At 34.7% G+C, this 12,655-nt stretch overlaps 1 pseudogene; it reads right to left on the bottom strand.

The window, feature by feature from the left end:
* Positions 1–10,755: 10,755 nt before the first annotated feature.
* LOC103595516 lies at positions 10,756–11,808 on the bottom strand (annotated as a pseudogene).
* Between the last annotated feature and the right edge of the window lie 847 nt (positions 11,809–12,655).

The raw sequence follows: 12,655 nt of genomic DNA, 5'->3' as shown, positions 1-12,655 counted from the left end.
TCCTATATAGGGATGGCCAGTGCACTCACTGGCTGAGCGTGGTGCAGACCACACCGTGCCAGGGGTTGTGACCCCCTTACCGGTCAAAAAAAAGAAAAATGCACTTTACACAAATTTGACATAGTGGTTTTACTGGCTACCTTGCATGAAGACAATGCTAAAACACATGCACAAACCCACAAACACACACATACATAGATTAATTACTACTTAGACAAATTCTACAGCAACTTATTTCATCACAAAGATTCAAACCATCCCGTGTGGTTACTAACCATAAATTATCTATTAAACTTGTCAAAGCAAATTATTCATATTTAAAATAGTTAGAAGAATGTAAAAATTATTTATATGAATTGTGTATTAGCCTAAGTTCCACCACCACCTCCCTAAAAGCAGAACCAGAGACAAGGGAATGTGTAAAGACTGATTTTTTTGAGAAGTGACCCCAAGTACAGGAGTGAGAAGATAGAAAAAGTCCAACTAGGAAGAAGTGAAAGTCAATGTATAATAGAGATGGCATAATTGAGCTACCATGTGCAACAGGAACTATTCCCAATAGTGACACCTTGACAACTCATGTAAAATGCACCTCGGAAGTGACCATCCAAGAGACAGAAGAAGCGAGTATTTATCTACTGGTTCCCATACCCCATTGGTCAAGGGCTGTGCCAGGGAGTGTTAACTACCGATTTTGAATACAGAATGGTTGAGTGGTTTCCTGTCGACATCACTGTAGGGAGTGACAGAAAGGTCCTAGGGCAGAAAGCAAGAGAAATACTAGATCCAGCTAGGAGTGGTGCTGTCAGGTTATAACTGTGGCAGATGGTTGCCCAGCAACTGCTAGAGTTAAAAGAAATGGGCTGAGAGAATACCACTCATGTCTTAACCAACCTGAAATTTATGTCTTCTAAAATTTGCTCTATCCCCACTAATATTATAAACTGCTTAAAATATACCATTTAAAGAGCTTATAAATAACTTCTTTACATGGAACAATTTGGAAACATTTGTAAATTATTTATTCTCCTTCTAATTTCTAATTAGATGGCACCTTAACAATGTAAAGAGAATTACCAAAACACTTTGAGAAATTTTTGATGGATAGAAAGCCTTCACGTAGAAATTTGAAACATTATCCTAACTGATGTTCTATTCTAAGACAGAATTGAAATTTCTCAGATTTCTTTTAAAAACAAAAGATGCCTAGTGCCAGAAGCTCAGTTAAATATTCTGTATGTGTCATTACTAAAGAAATAAAAGACTGAGGAGAGGCAAAGAGACAGGATCAAGACAGGCTACAAAAATAGTTTCAAATATATTAGATAGTGCTCTGATTCTTCAGTTGCGTGCTGGATTTTGAGTTATAAATTTTGCTTCATAACATAATTATGTGATACATAGTTTGCATTTTAATAATATTACATGGTAAAATTAAAACTAAATAAACAAATATTGTCATATTAAAGAAAAATTCCAGCTATATGCCTTATGAGAGACACACCCTAGATATAAGTGCACAGAAAGGTTGAGAGCAAAAGGTGGAAATATATTCCATGCAAATACTAAGGAAGGAAGGAAGGAAGGAAAGAAGGGAGATAAACACCTGTTCAAAAGCAAAGGTGTAATTTCAGCAGTCTCACCATGCTGAGAAGACAAATATTGAACTTCAGAGTCTGTCACAGAGAAGAGGCTTCAGGGGTTCCAGGGAGACTCAACAATTTTGCATCAGCTAAATCCTTATTAGATCAAAGTGATCTGCCTGAACTGTAATGGTCAGGAAATAGAAACTAAAATAAATGATGGCCTGGAAGGATGTGTGCCTGTTTTCACACCCAGGCCTGTGCTTGTGGAACACAGACACATAAGATTAATTTCTGCTTAAGACAAGCTCACAGACAAAAATTATAAATACCTGAAATTCATTTAACTGAATGCTTCAAAGAGATTAAAAAAGAAATGTAAAAATGAATTTATTACCATTACTTTTATTTCTTACTTTTACTCTTTTAAAGAGCAGGATATTATGAAAAAAAAAAAAAGAAGAAGAAGAAGAAGTCTATTTAGTAAATAAACAATTAGAGAAATAAAAAAGCTAGGTATTAAAAGAAAAAAAATCTCATTGGATGGGATAAATATCAGTCTAGTTAAGACAAGGAGACAGTACTGCGAAAAAACTTCCCTGAACATAGTGCAGAAAGGCAATGGCAGGGATCCAGTAATTAGTTGATAAGGCTCTGCCCTATAGTCCCTTAGGGACACAGCATGTAGGCGGGAAAGGACACTGCTTTCTTCTTGGTGTTAGCCTGGAATGGGCTGGATGTAATCAAAGGGTTCTGCCCTTCAAAGCTGCTCATTTCCTACTCGGCAGAGAGTGAAGGCTTATCTTGGTGCATTTTGGCTGTACCCTTCGGTGTCTCTGGATGGTGGGCTTCTCTAGTGCCCAAGCTAAAATATATCACAGGCATAAAAAAAATCCCAGAAAACTCACTGCTTGGTCATTCCTCAAGTCCCTAGGCCAGCCAACTTTCTTTTCTTTATCTTTCTGAGTCTTCTCAGAGTTGCCTTATGTATTTTGTCCATACTTTTTAGCCATAATCAGCAAGAGAAATAGGGTGGGAAGCACTTTCTCCATTTGGTCTGGCATTGGAAGCTTCACAGATAATTCTTAAAAGTTGACATGATAAATGAGAGGATATAATGCACCCATCAGTAGTACTTGAAATGGAAACAAGCTTCATTGTTTGCTAATGAGCATTAACATATTTTAAAATTTTGTTCATTTATAAAGAGTTACTGTCTAAAAGAGAACAAAGCAGTTGAATAAAAAGTGAATAAGTGTAGAGGATTCTTAAAGCAAATGTACTTCACCGGGCCTGGTGTTTCAAAGCCTTGCAGTTTCAAATATTGACCTTTCAAAGGACAGGAAACTTCCCCTAGGCTATTGAGTCTCTGTTGCAAGATATGAATTGTAACACAGCAAGGTTGCTGGCTCAAAGACAGACAAGTTACTAATTGATATGTAAAGTTACTAAAAAGCTGCTGGAGGGAAAAGGAATGTTTGCTAAATCAAGCCTTTGTTAGTGGATCACTTAATTGTCTAATAGAATGTCATCTGACTTGTTTTTACTAACTGTTACCAGCTGTTATTGTAAAAACTTGTTAAACTGTACTTAGCAAAACCCCACCTATGTCTCTTCCTATAACTTCTTGGTCTTGGGAACAAATGCAGGAAGAAAAACCCAATTCGTGGTTAATTTCCCAAATGGAAGGATGCCTTACACTTGAGGGTCCTGGAATATTAACCCCTTTCTGAGGCTTCTCACTGCTCAGAAGAGATGGGCTTTGAGTAATCTTTGGCAGCTCTGTCACCCAGGGGAAAAAGGGTAACAAATCCATGGGAGGCAAAGCAACAAATAAGTCAGTCAGTTATTTAAATATATTATTTTCAGGATGTCAAACATATAGGTAATTAAGGTTCTACATGTTAACTTATTTTATATTTTTCAGTCAGATATTTTAATATATCTAAGTGATCTCAAATTTTTCCCCAATATTATGAGTTTATTAATCTTATTAAATATCTCATGTATTTTGTTTACAAGTTCCATGTTTCAAAACTTTATACATATATTAGTTTCTGCACATAGGTTTGACTGAATTTATTCTCATTCTTGTTATTTCACAATTTAAGTAATAACTTCAGAAAATCTTTAGAATTTTAAGAATTTTAATCATCTCAACTTTACCAGACAAGAATACATAACTGGCATGTTCAATTGAACACCAATTTATAGTTGCCCTTGAGAAAAAAACAATGTTATTCAAATGTATATGAACAATTCAAAAATTGTTACATGAAACATGTAACAAAAAGCTTTTTTAAAGCTACTGGTTGTGCTACTTACTTTTACTCCAGGAGGATAAATTTCCATGTCCTCCAGTCATTTTGATTTTTATAATTTTATAAATTTCCCACAAGCATACCCAGCCTAAAGTATACTAACTAGTCCCACATTCAAGGTTATTCTTAAACTTCCAAGTTTATCTAATGTGTACAAGCTACAAAGAGAGCAGAGGGAGACATTGCTACTAAGAAATGTGGCTAATGTTGAGCTGTTTTGTAGAGGAATATTCCCATAGCAGTTTAAAATTTTCATTCAATTTTTGTCAATAAAGACTCATGCATTTTGGAATTGTTTCTAACACATTATCTCCATCATCATCTTATAATGATGCCTCAGATGCTGGCTCTCATATGCTTATTCCCCATACACCATTTTGTTCTCAGCTCATGGCTGCCAATGGTTTTGTTACATGGAGAGACTGACTTTCCCTCCTGGCAAGTAAAAAAATCATTGAAGAAATTCCACTTGAGAGAGAGTATAAGCATTCATCAGTCTAATTAAGCAGGTTATTCTGGATTTTATCCAGAACTTGAAGTCTCTTGGAATGTTCCCTTCCACCTCAACCTCCTATTTGTTTCTGGAAAATGCTCTGTTCTAACAATAAGTAGCAGTACATATCTTGATCATTGACATTCAAACAGAAACTTTTAATCTGCTTTCAATTCTTAGTGAATACTAACCTAAACTAATAACAAACTCGACTATAATCCTTTCTAAAATAGGACAGTTCAAATAAGAGAAGCAGTATCAAATACAGTCATGTGTCACAACGAAGGAGATACATTCTGAGAAATGCACCCCAAAGTGATTTTGTCATCGTGCAAACATCATAGAGTGTATTTACACAAACCTAGATGGGATAGCCTGCTACACACCTAGGCTATGTGGTATAGCCTTTATAATATCACGGGACCACTGTCACATATATAGACTGTTGACCAAAATGTCATTAAGTAGCATATGACTATAAACAGAGAAAAGTTATCTGACATTTACTTTAGGTGGTATTTTTTTTAATTACCAATTATAAAGGATTTTTTACTTAAATTATCTCATTTAGACTTGAAAACATGACACTATGAGTTAGAATTTTTATTCCTATTTTAGAGGAAAGAAACTGAAATATAACTTTTTCAGCATAACTTCTAACAAATAATAGAGACAAAACATAAACTCATGTCTTCTGTTAATCTACTGTTATTTCAACTTTAATGCAGTTAAACAAATAAAGGAATAATAATCTTAGAACTAGAAAATCTGTGTTAGCTAACTTTTACATGCTATGTTACATTTCTAAATTTTAATGCCCTTGTCTATCTAAAAAATATAATAATGATTACCTATTTTATAGATAGCTGAAGAATAATTGCATATGAAATTTTATTATCAACTGCGAGATATTTTTCCCAACCCCATCTCATCCCCAAGAAAGAATTTTTTTTTTTTAATAAAGTTGCAGAAGACACCAGTGGGAATGTCTGCTCAGCAAATATCTTGCCACTTTTTCAGTTTCTGTCCATTTATGTTCCCCTTGCCTATTCAAATGACTGGACAGAGACTAATCTTGTTAAATGGGACACTGTTTTAATGCTAGCATGGGCTAGCTCAAGACAAACCACTTGTGTTAAGCTAACCAATAGCTAACCCACCCATCGAGCCAACTTCAAGAAAACTGGCAACCTGTGGGCCAGAGAAACAGAGAGGTAGAGATACAGACAGAGATAGAGAGAGAGAGGGATTATAAAAAAAATGACAGAGATGTGTAGGAAGGAACGTAGGGAAGAGATGATGGGCTCTGATAGTGTTCTCCTCTCTGATTCTAGTTGTTCCTAGCTCTCTTTCTGGGCCTTCAGTGCTTGTGGTTTCCTGTGGACTTATAATCAATTCCATTCTTTTTGATTTAGCAAACTCTAACTGGATTTCTATCACTTGTAATCAGTATAATATGGATTATATACCGTAACTAAGTTGGATTGCTCCTGAGATGCAAGGATTGGTTCAACATATGAAAATCAACTGACATCACATTAAGAATAAAAGATTCTTAAGATTAAATAAAATCACATGATCGTCTCAAAAGATGTAGAAAAATGGTTTGACAAACTTTCATGATTAAGAAAAAAGCTCTCAGAAAACCAAGAATGGAAGGAAAGTACCATAGCACAATAAAGGCCATATATGAAAACCCATTGCCAACATCACACACTGGTAAAAAACCGAAAGCTATTCCTCCAAGATCAGGAAAAAGGCAAGGATGCCCATTCTTGCCACTTTGATTCCCTATACTGCTAGAAGTCCTAGCCAGAGCAATTAGGCAAGAAGAAAAAAATAAAAGACATCAAAATTGGAAACAAAAATGTAAAATTACTCCTGTTTGCAGATGACATAATCTCTTGTATAGAAAACCCTAAAGACTCTACTTAAAAACTGTTAGTAATAATAAAGCAATTTAGTAAAATTTCAGGATATAAAATCAACATACGGAAAGAAAAATCAGAGGTGTTTCTCCACACAAACAACAAACTGTCTGAAAGGGAATTACAAACACAATTTCATTTACAATAGCACCAAAAAGAATAAAACACTTAGTGATAAACTTAACTAAGGAGGTGAAAGACTTGATATTGAAAACTACAAAACATTGATGAGGGAAATTAAGAAAGACACAAAACAAATGGAAGATATCCAGTGTTCATCGACTGGAAGGCTTGATATTGTTTACATTTCCATACTACTTAAGATTATTTACAAGTTTAATGCAATACCCGTCAATAGTCCTATGGTATATTTTTACAGAAATAGAAAAAGCAATCCTAAAATTTATATGGATTGACAGAAGATAATGAATAGTCAAATAAATCTTGAGAAAGAAGGACAAAGCTGAAGGCATCACAATTCCTGGCTTCAAAATACATTTAAAAGCTACCATAATGAAATATATATATGCAAAAAAACTAGATATCTACAAGCAAAAGAATGTACTTGGACCCATATCTTATACCATACACAAAAATCAACTCATAGTTGATTAAAGACGTAAGTGTAACACCCAAAGTTGTAAAATTCCTAGAAGAAAACATGAGGAAAAAGCTTCATCACATTAGTCTTGGCAAAGATTACATGGATATGATACCAATAACACAGGCAACAAAAGCAAAAATAATCAAGTGGGGCTACCTCAAACTGAAAACCATCTGTACAGGAGACAATCGACAGTGAAAAGGCAACCTATGAAATAGGACAAAACACTTGCAAATCATATAACTGATAAGAATTAATCTCTAAACTATATTAGGAACTCCTCCAGTTCAAAACCAAAAATCTACTAACCCAATTAAAAAATTGGCTAAAGATTTGAGTCTACATTTCTTCAGAGAAGACACAGAAATGTCCATAAGTATATTTTTTAAATGTTCAGTATCATTAATTATCAGGGAAATGCAAATCAAAACCACAAAGAGATATCACCTACACCTGTCAGGATGGCTACTATCAGAAAGACCAAAAAAGACAACAAGTGTTGGAGAAGATGTAGAGAATTTAGGACCCTCATGTTTGTGGGAATGGAAAATGGTATAGGCACTATGGAAATCACTATAAAGTTTTCTCAAAAAATTAAAAATAGAACTACCTAGCGTATGGCATAGCAATCTCACTTCTGGGTACTTTTCCAAAAGAATTGAAATCAGGATCTCGAAGAGATATTTGCACTCCCAGGTTCATAGCAAAGGTAGTGTTAAATAAACAAGGACAATCTGTAGAAAATATGAATTGCCTAACATTTGAATACTAGGAATTTGGAGTTTTATTATTGCTGTTTTATAGCATCAATTTATGACATTCCTGTTGACATTGACCACTGCCCTCACAAAAACTGAGTTTGGATTTGCCACTTTGGGCCTCTAAACTAGAACTTCAAGCACACAATTCAAGCCATGTGTTGGATTCAGGCTACATGACTTGTCAGTCCCACTGGTTCTAAACACCCATGCTTTCTACTTACAGATAAGGTAAATGGAAACAATACTAGGAACAGTGTTGTGGGGACACACAGATGACCTACGTGACAGTGCTGTGGAGACACCCTAGATGATCACTGTGAAATGCAGTTGATCCCTGGAATGTGTAAAACGAATGAATGTAAGGAGAAGCAACTAAAACAATATTGCAGAAGACCTAAAGATAAGCTCCTGGTGTATATATCAGCTCTCTAATGTCCATATTTCAACACTCAGTCTCTGTTCAGGATGCAGTTTTCTCTCAGGAAATATCCTTAAGGTATTCAAGGGAGGCAGAATTAATAGATGAAATTTTTTAGTGTCTAGAGAAGGGTTCAGCTAAAGTTGATTAAGCTGTTTCTTTTTTATTAAATGTTTGATATGTCAGCCAAAGGCAGTATTCAATTCCTTGGTGACTTGTTCTGCTAGCTCGGGCATCAGGCCAATTTCTTTAGATAGAACAAATCTCTCTTTTGTCCAAAATGTTTGCTCAAGAGGTGACTGCATCGGTTTTTACATGAGTGAAAGGTTTGTTCCACTTTATTTATATTTTGTTGCAAGCTACCTTCTCAAAATGTGTTTTATTTAATATTTGATTTTCAGGACATGACTGAAATACAACATTTTTGTGCCCTGCTGACCAGAAGTCAGAATTTATTTAAGTACTCAAACACCTATGCAGTTTATTTTAAGAGAAGCAGTATACCTGGTTTACTGATGCTCTTTGTGGAAAATTTAGATTCAGTGGGTTTTCTTTAAAAAAGTACCATAGAATAGGATGGACATTTTTTATAACTGAAAAATATACATTGTGAAATTTCTTACATTTAGCATTATTTGTTTCTTCCGAAGGATATCATGGGTTGAATATCCAGAGGCTCAGGAATTGAATTAAGTGTAATGATCTATTTTCAGGACTTTCTTAGAATTAACATTTGAAATTTGAGAAATGAGATAGTGTACATCTCAAATGAACTCACCCAAAATCCAGAGTAAACAAGATACTTAACCTTATGAGAGGTGATTGGCAAAAAGCTGCAGAAGAATCAATTAGAAATCTATTAGTAAATCAATAATAGAATCATAAATTTAAATATCTTCTATGGAAGAAACAATCATTTGGGATTGGAAACATGTTGGAAACTCAATGGCAAATTCAATTTTCTGCTCTCCACAAGGGTCTTGGAATTGGTAGAAGCAGCAAGTACTTAAACTGCAGCAGCTAAAAAACAATCATTATAATTCAAGATTTCACTAAGGAGAAAGGTGATGTTTTACATGATGATTGGTGTTCTAATTAAGAAGGGACTATACTGAAAGAAACTGGTTCTCAAAACTAAGGGTGCTTTTGAAAGAGTGTGGAGTGTATTAAAAAATGATTGGAGTTTCTTTTTTAAAGGATTGTGAGACATACTCTAAGAGCTTGAACATGGATGAACATAAGAATAAATTTATCATGAAAGAAAGTTTGTGAATAGTTTGGGCCTGATGCCTAAAACTATGATGGTAATTCAGAAATAAAATGTCTTTTACAAAAAGTTTTTAAAATGTTCTAATTTTTGGTCAATTTGTTGAAAATACTTCACATATACGTAAAAAGTCAAAGGTATTGCAAAAATACTTATAAGATTTTAAGATATGGGTATAAATTATTTAAATGCATTGACATAAAAAACATTTAAATAAAAAATTGAAAATAATCAGAAAAAAAGGTCTGCCTCATGTAAAATTCTGATACTAATAAAGCATTTTGATTGGTATATAAATTTGAAAGAAGAGGTATTCAAATTGTGATCAAACAACTTTTATCCAGAACATTATCACTGGCAAAATAAATAACCATGAGCAATAATGGTGGCAAAAAGAATGCAGTGTAAATCACAAGACAATAAAGGGCTTCAAATCTCAATTGATCAGTGCTTCCTAAACTAATCCAGCCAGCATTTTCATTAGCCTAAATGATCTACAAAAAAATAATTTTAATTTTCAGTTAATATTCTTTACTATGTCTATGACCTTCAAGTATGCAAATGGCAGAAGATGAAACGTGAAATATGATATAGAGAAAATTGTATCCTATTACTCATTGATATAATTTCAATTGTTAAAAAATCCATATAAGAATAAAAATAAATCACACAATTTTTTAAAAAAAACTTTCGTCATCTTAATTGACATATCCTCATGTGCAGTGACATTCTCATTTGCTCTCTCCTCGGTCCCTTACCTCCCCCTGGCACACACTCTGATATCCATTTGGGAAAAGTAGATTTTACTTTCCAAAGGGGAAGGAACAATTTTCTTCTTGTGAAAACGGAAATTTGACAGACAAGCAGTGACATGTAGGTAACAAGGATTATTCAATATAAAAGTACTATTATCCAGTAATTGTGAGGCTAGGAGTATTCACAACCACTTTGTCAGATTTCTTCTTTTTTTAATCTGCTATTACAGCTAATCGGTTTTTTGAGTAATTTTTTTTTAATGTCCAAACATAGTTGTTAACTTTATTAGGTGTGATAATGACATTTTGATTTTATAAGAGAATGGCCACACATTTTCAGAAATGGAGAGTTTGTCAGGCTATCATTGAGAAGAAAAGTTGTGAATCCAGGAACAGAAAAATCTAACACTGGTTGAAAGAATAAACCCAAAGAAGTTCAATTAAACCAATGTTATATATAGGTGGATACTACTTCAATCCAGAACTGGTCAACAAATGTTTATGTCTTCAATGATTGTATCCCTGACCTGCAATTAATCTCATGTTAGAGTCAAAGACCAACTGGATCTTAATAGGATGGACAATGGATTAAAAATTTAAAAAAAAAAAAATTATAGACTAACCTTTAATTATATCTTTCTGAAAAAGTTGTCATAGTTCCCTTTCTTCAAGAGATATTTTTACCAGTGTATTGTTCAATTACAAGTCGAGCTTTCTTCATTGTTATTAAGAAGTACATACATATTAAATACTGCCATTCACTTCTTTTTCATCTTTTAGAAAAGGCAGAGGCAGACTTGCTAGACTAAAGTTGGTGTCTTAAAGGCATGCAACAAGAACATCCCCACAATGATTATAAAGAAGACACTCAATGTACCCATGACACCATCAACAAGCACATCTTGCCACTCCTTCAAAAGACTAGCTGAACAAGTTAACACTGATATTGTAAAGAATAATTATTGGAAAATAACATATCGGAGTCACTATGGAAGTGCTGAGTATATTCAGGGCCCTGTGTGCTCACACAGCAGCAGAATCCAGGACAGGAGATGTTCCAGGCTTTCCAACAAACAACTCTTTGATAGCAATGCCCAAGCCCCTAGCACAGGAGACTAAAAATGCTCCAATTACAGAGGAGATTTTTATGGAGACAAGAATGTTTGTGCATGGCATAATCCCACAACAAAGATACAATATCAAGGACCCAATGACCACAAGTGTTGCAAAGACCACAAAACCTGGATAACATAGCTGTATGACATTTCCTTTAAGGTCTCTATCTCCTCTTCTTTTGGAGCATGAATGACCAACCATAACTGTAAATCCTAGAATACTTAGCAAATACCCAATTTTCCCACGAAGATTAAGTTTTTCATTTAGAAACTATGAAGAAAGAACATACTTGCTAGGTTGCCGAGAGCTTCTAATAGTGTGACTAGTGTGGCTGGTACAAATGTATTTGCAGTGAAATTGGCCACATCACCAGCTCCTGTTGACACCACAACCACTTTTGCCTGGCCGTCATGACCTGCTCTCATGGAGTCTTTTCTGGCAAGTAGCAGACCTTTTAGTATTTGTTTGTTTTCAAAATGAAACTCCCTCCGATGAAAATGCTTGTGCCCAGAGCCAATCCCAGGCCAATATAAAAGTCATATTGTCCACACCAATGGCTCATTTCATTTGTTACTTAAGTTTCCGTGAATCGCAGTGACCACAGAACAGAAAAACTGTTGGTACTGAAGGGAGGGTGATGCAGGCTTCTAATGGTTTGAAAATGGGATAGCAGTGGGAATGTCCTGAGAAGAATGAGTTATTTGCTGTTCTCAGACCTGGTAATGCTCTGTTGCCAGCTCTCTGTAACCAAAGGTCAATTGCTGCTGGGAGAGCACGTAAGTTTAGTATGGACTCTCTTACTAAAAAAAAGGCTGGAAAAGGTTAGAGATGACTTGTTCACTCTCATTTCCTGGTAAATACTACTCTTTACTTCCATTTAATGTTTGAAACCCTAGCAGTTTAGCTCCAGCCCCAGTTGTCAGGTAGCTGCGAGGATTCCCCTCTACGATCAGGCGCCAGGTCACCTGGGCTTATACCCGGCACAGGCCTGTTCGAGGAAAACGTCTTTCTTATATGGGATTTCTGTTGTTGCAATTATTTGTCCCGTTGCTTTTGTTTATCAAGGTTACAATAACCTCCTAAAAAGATGGGAAATCTTGCTTCATTTACTATTCTCTGAAGAAATTTATATAAAATTTGAATTAATTCCCCTTTGAATATTTGGTAAGAGTCACCTAAAATAATCTGAGCTTGATGTTTCTTTCATGATAAAATTTTTGAAGTATTAATTCAATTTTATTCATATTTTCTGTTTCTTCCTGAATGAGTTCTGGCTATATAAGCATATAGTTTTTAGGAGGGTTTCCCTTTCACTAATGTTTGCAAATTTATTAGCATAATGTGTAAAAACTGGAAAGGATTTGACACTTTACCTAACTTCCCAGCTAAAAAGTTAGCCTGCCACGGTT

Source organism: Galeopterus variegatus, unplaced genomic scaffold (assembly GCF_000696425.1).
Source record: "Galeopterus variegatus unplaced genomic scaffold, G_variegatus-3.0.2 Scaffold1785, whole genome shotgun sequence".
Lineage (NCBI taxonomy): Eukaryota > Metazoa > Chordata > Mammalia > Dermoptera > Cynocephalidae > Galeopterus > Galeopterus variegatus.
Note: the sequence above shows the minus strand (reverse complement) of the source record. Positions and strands in the feature narration are given on the sequence as shown.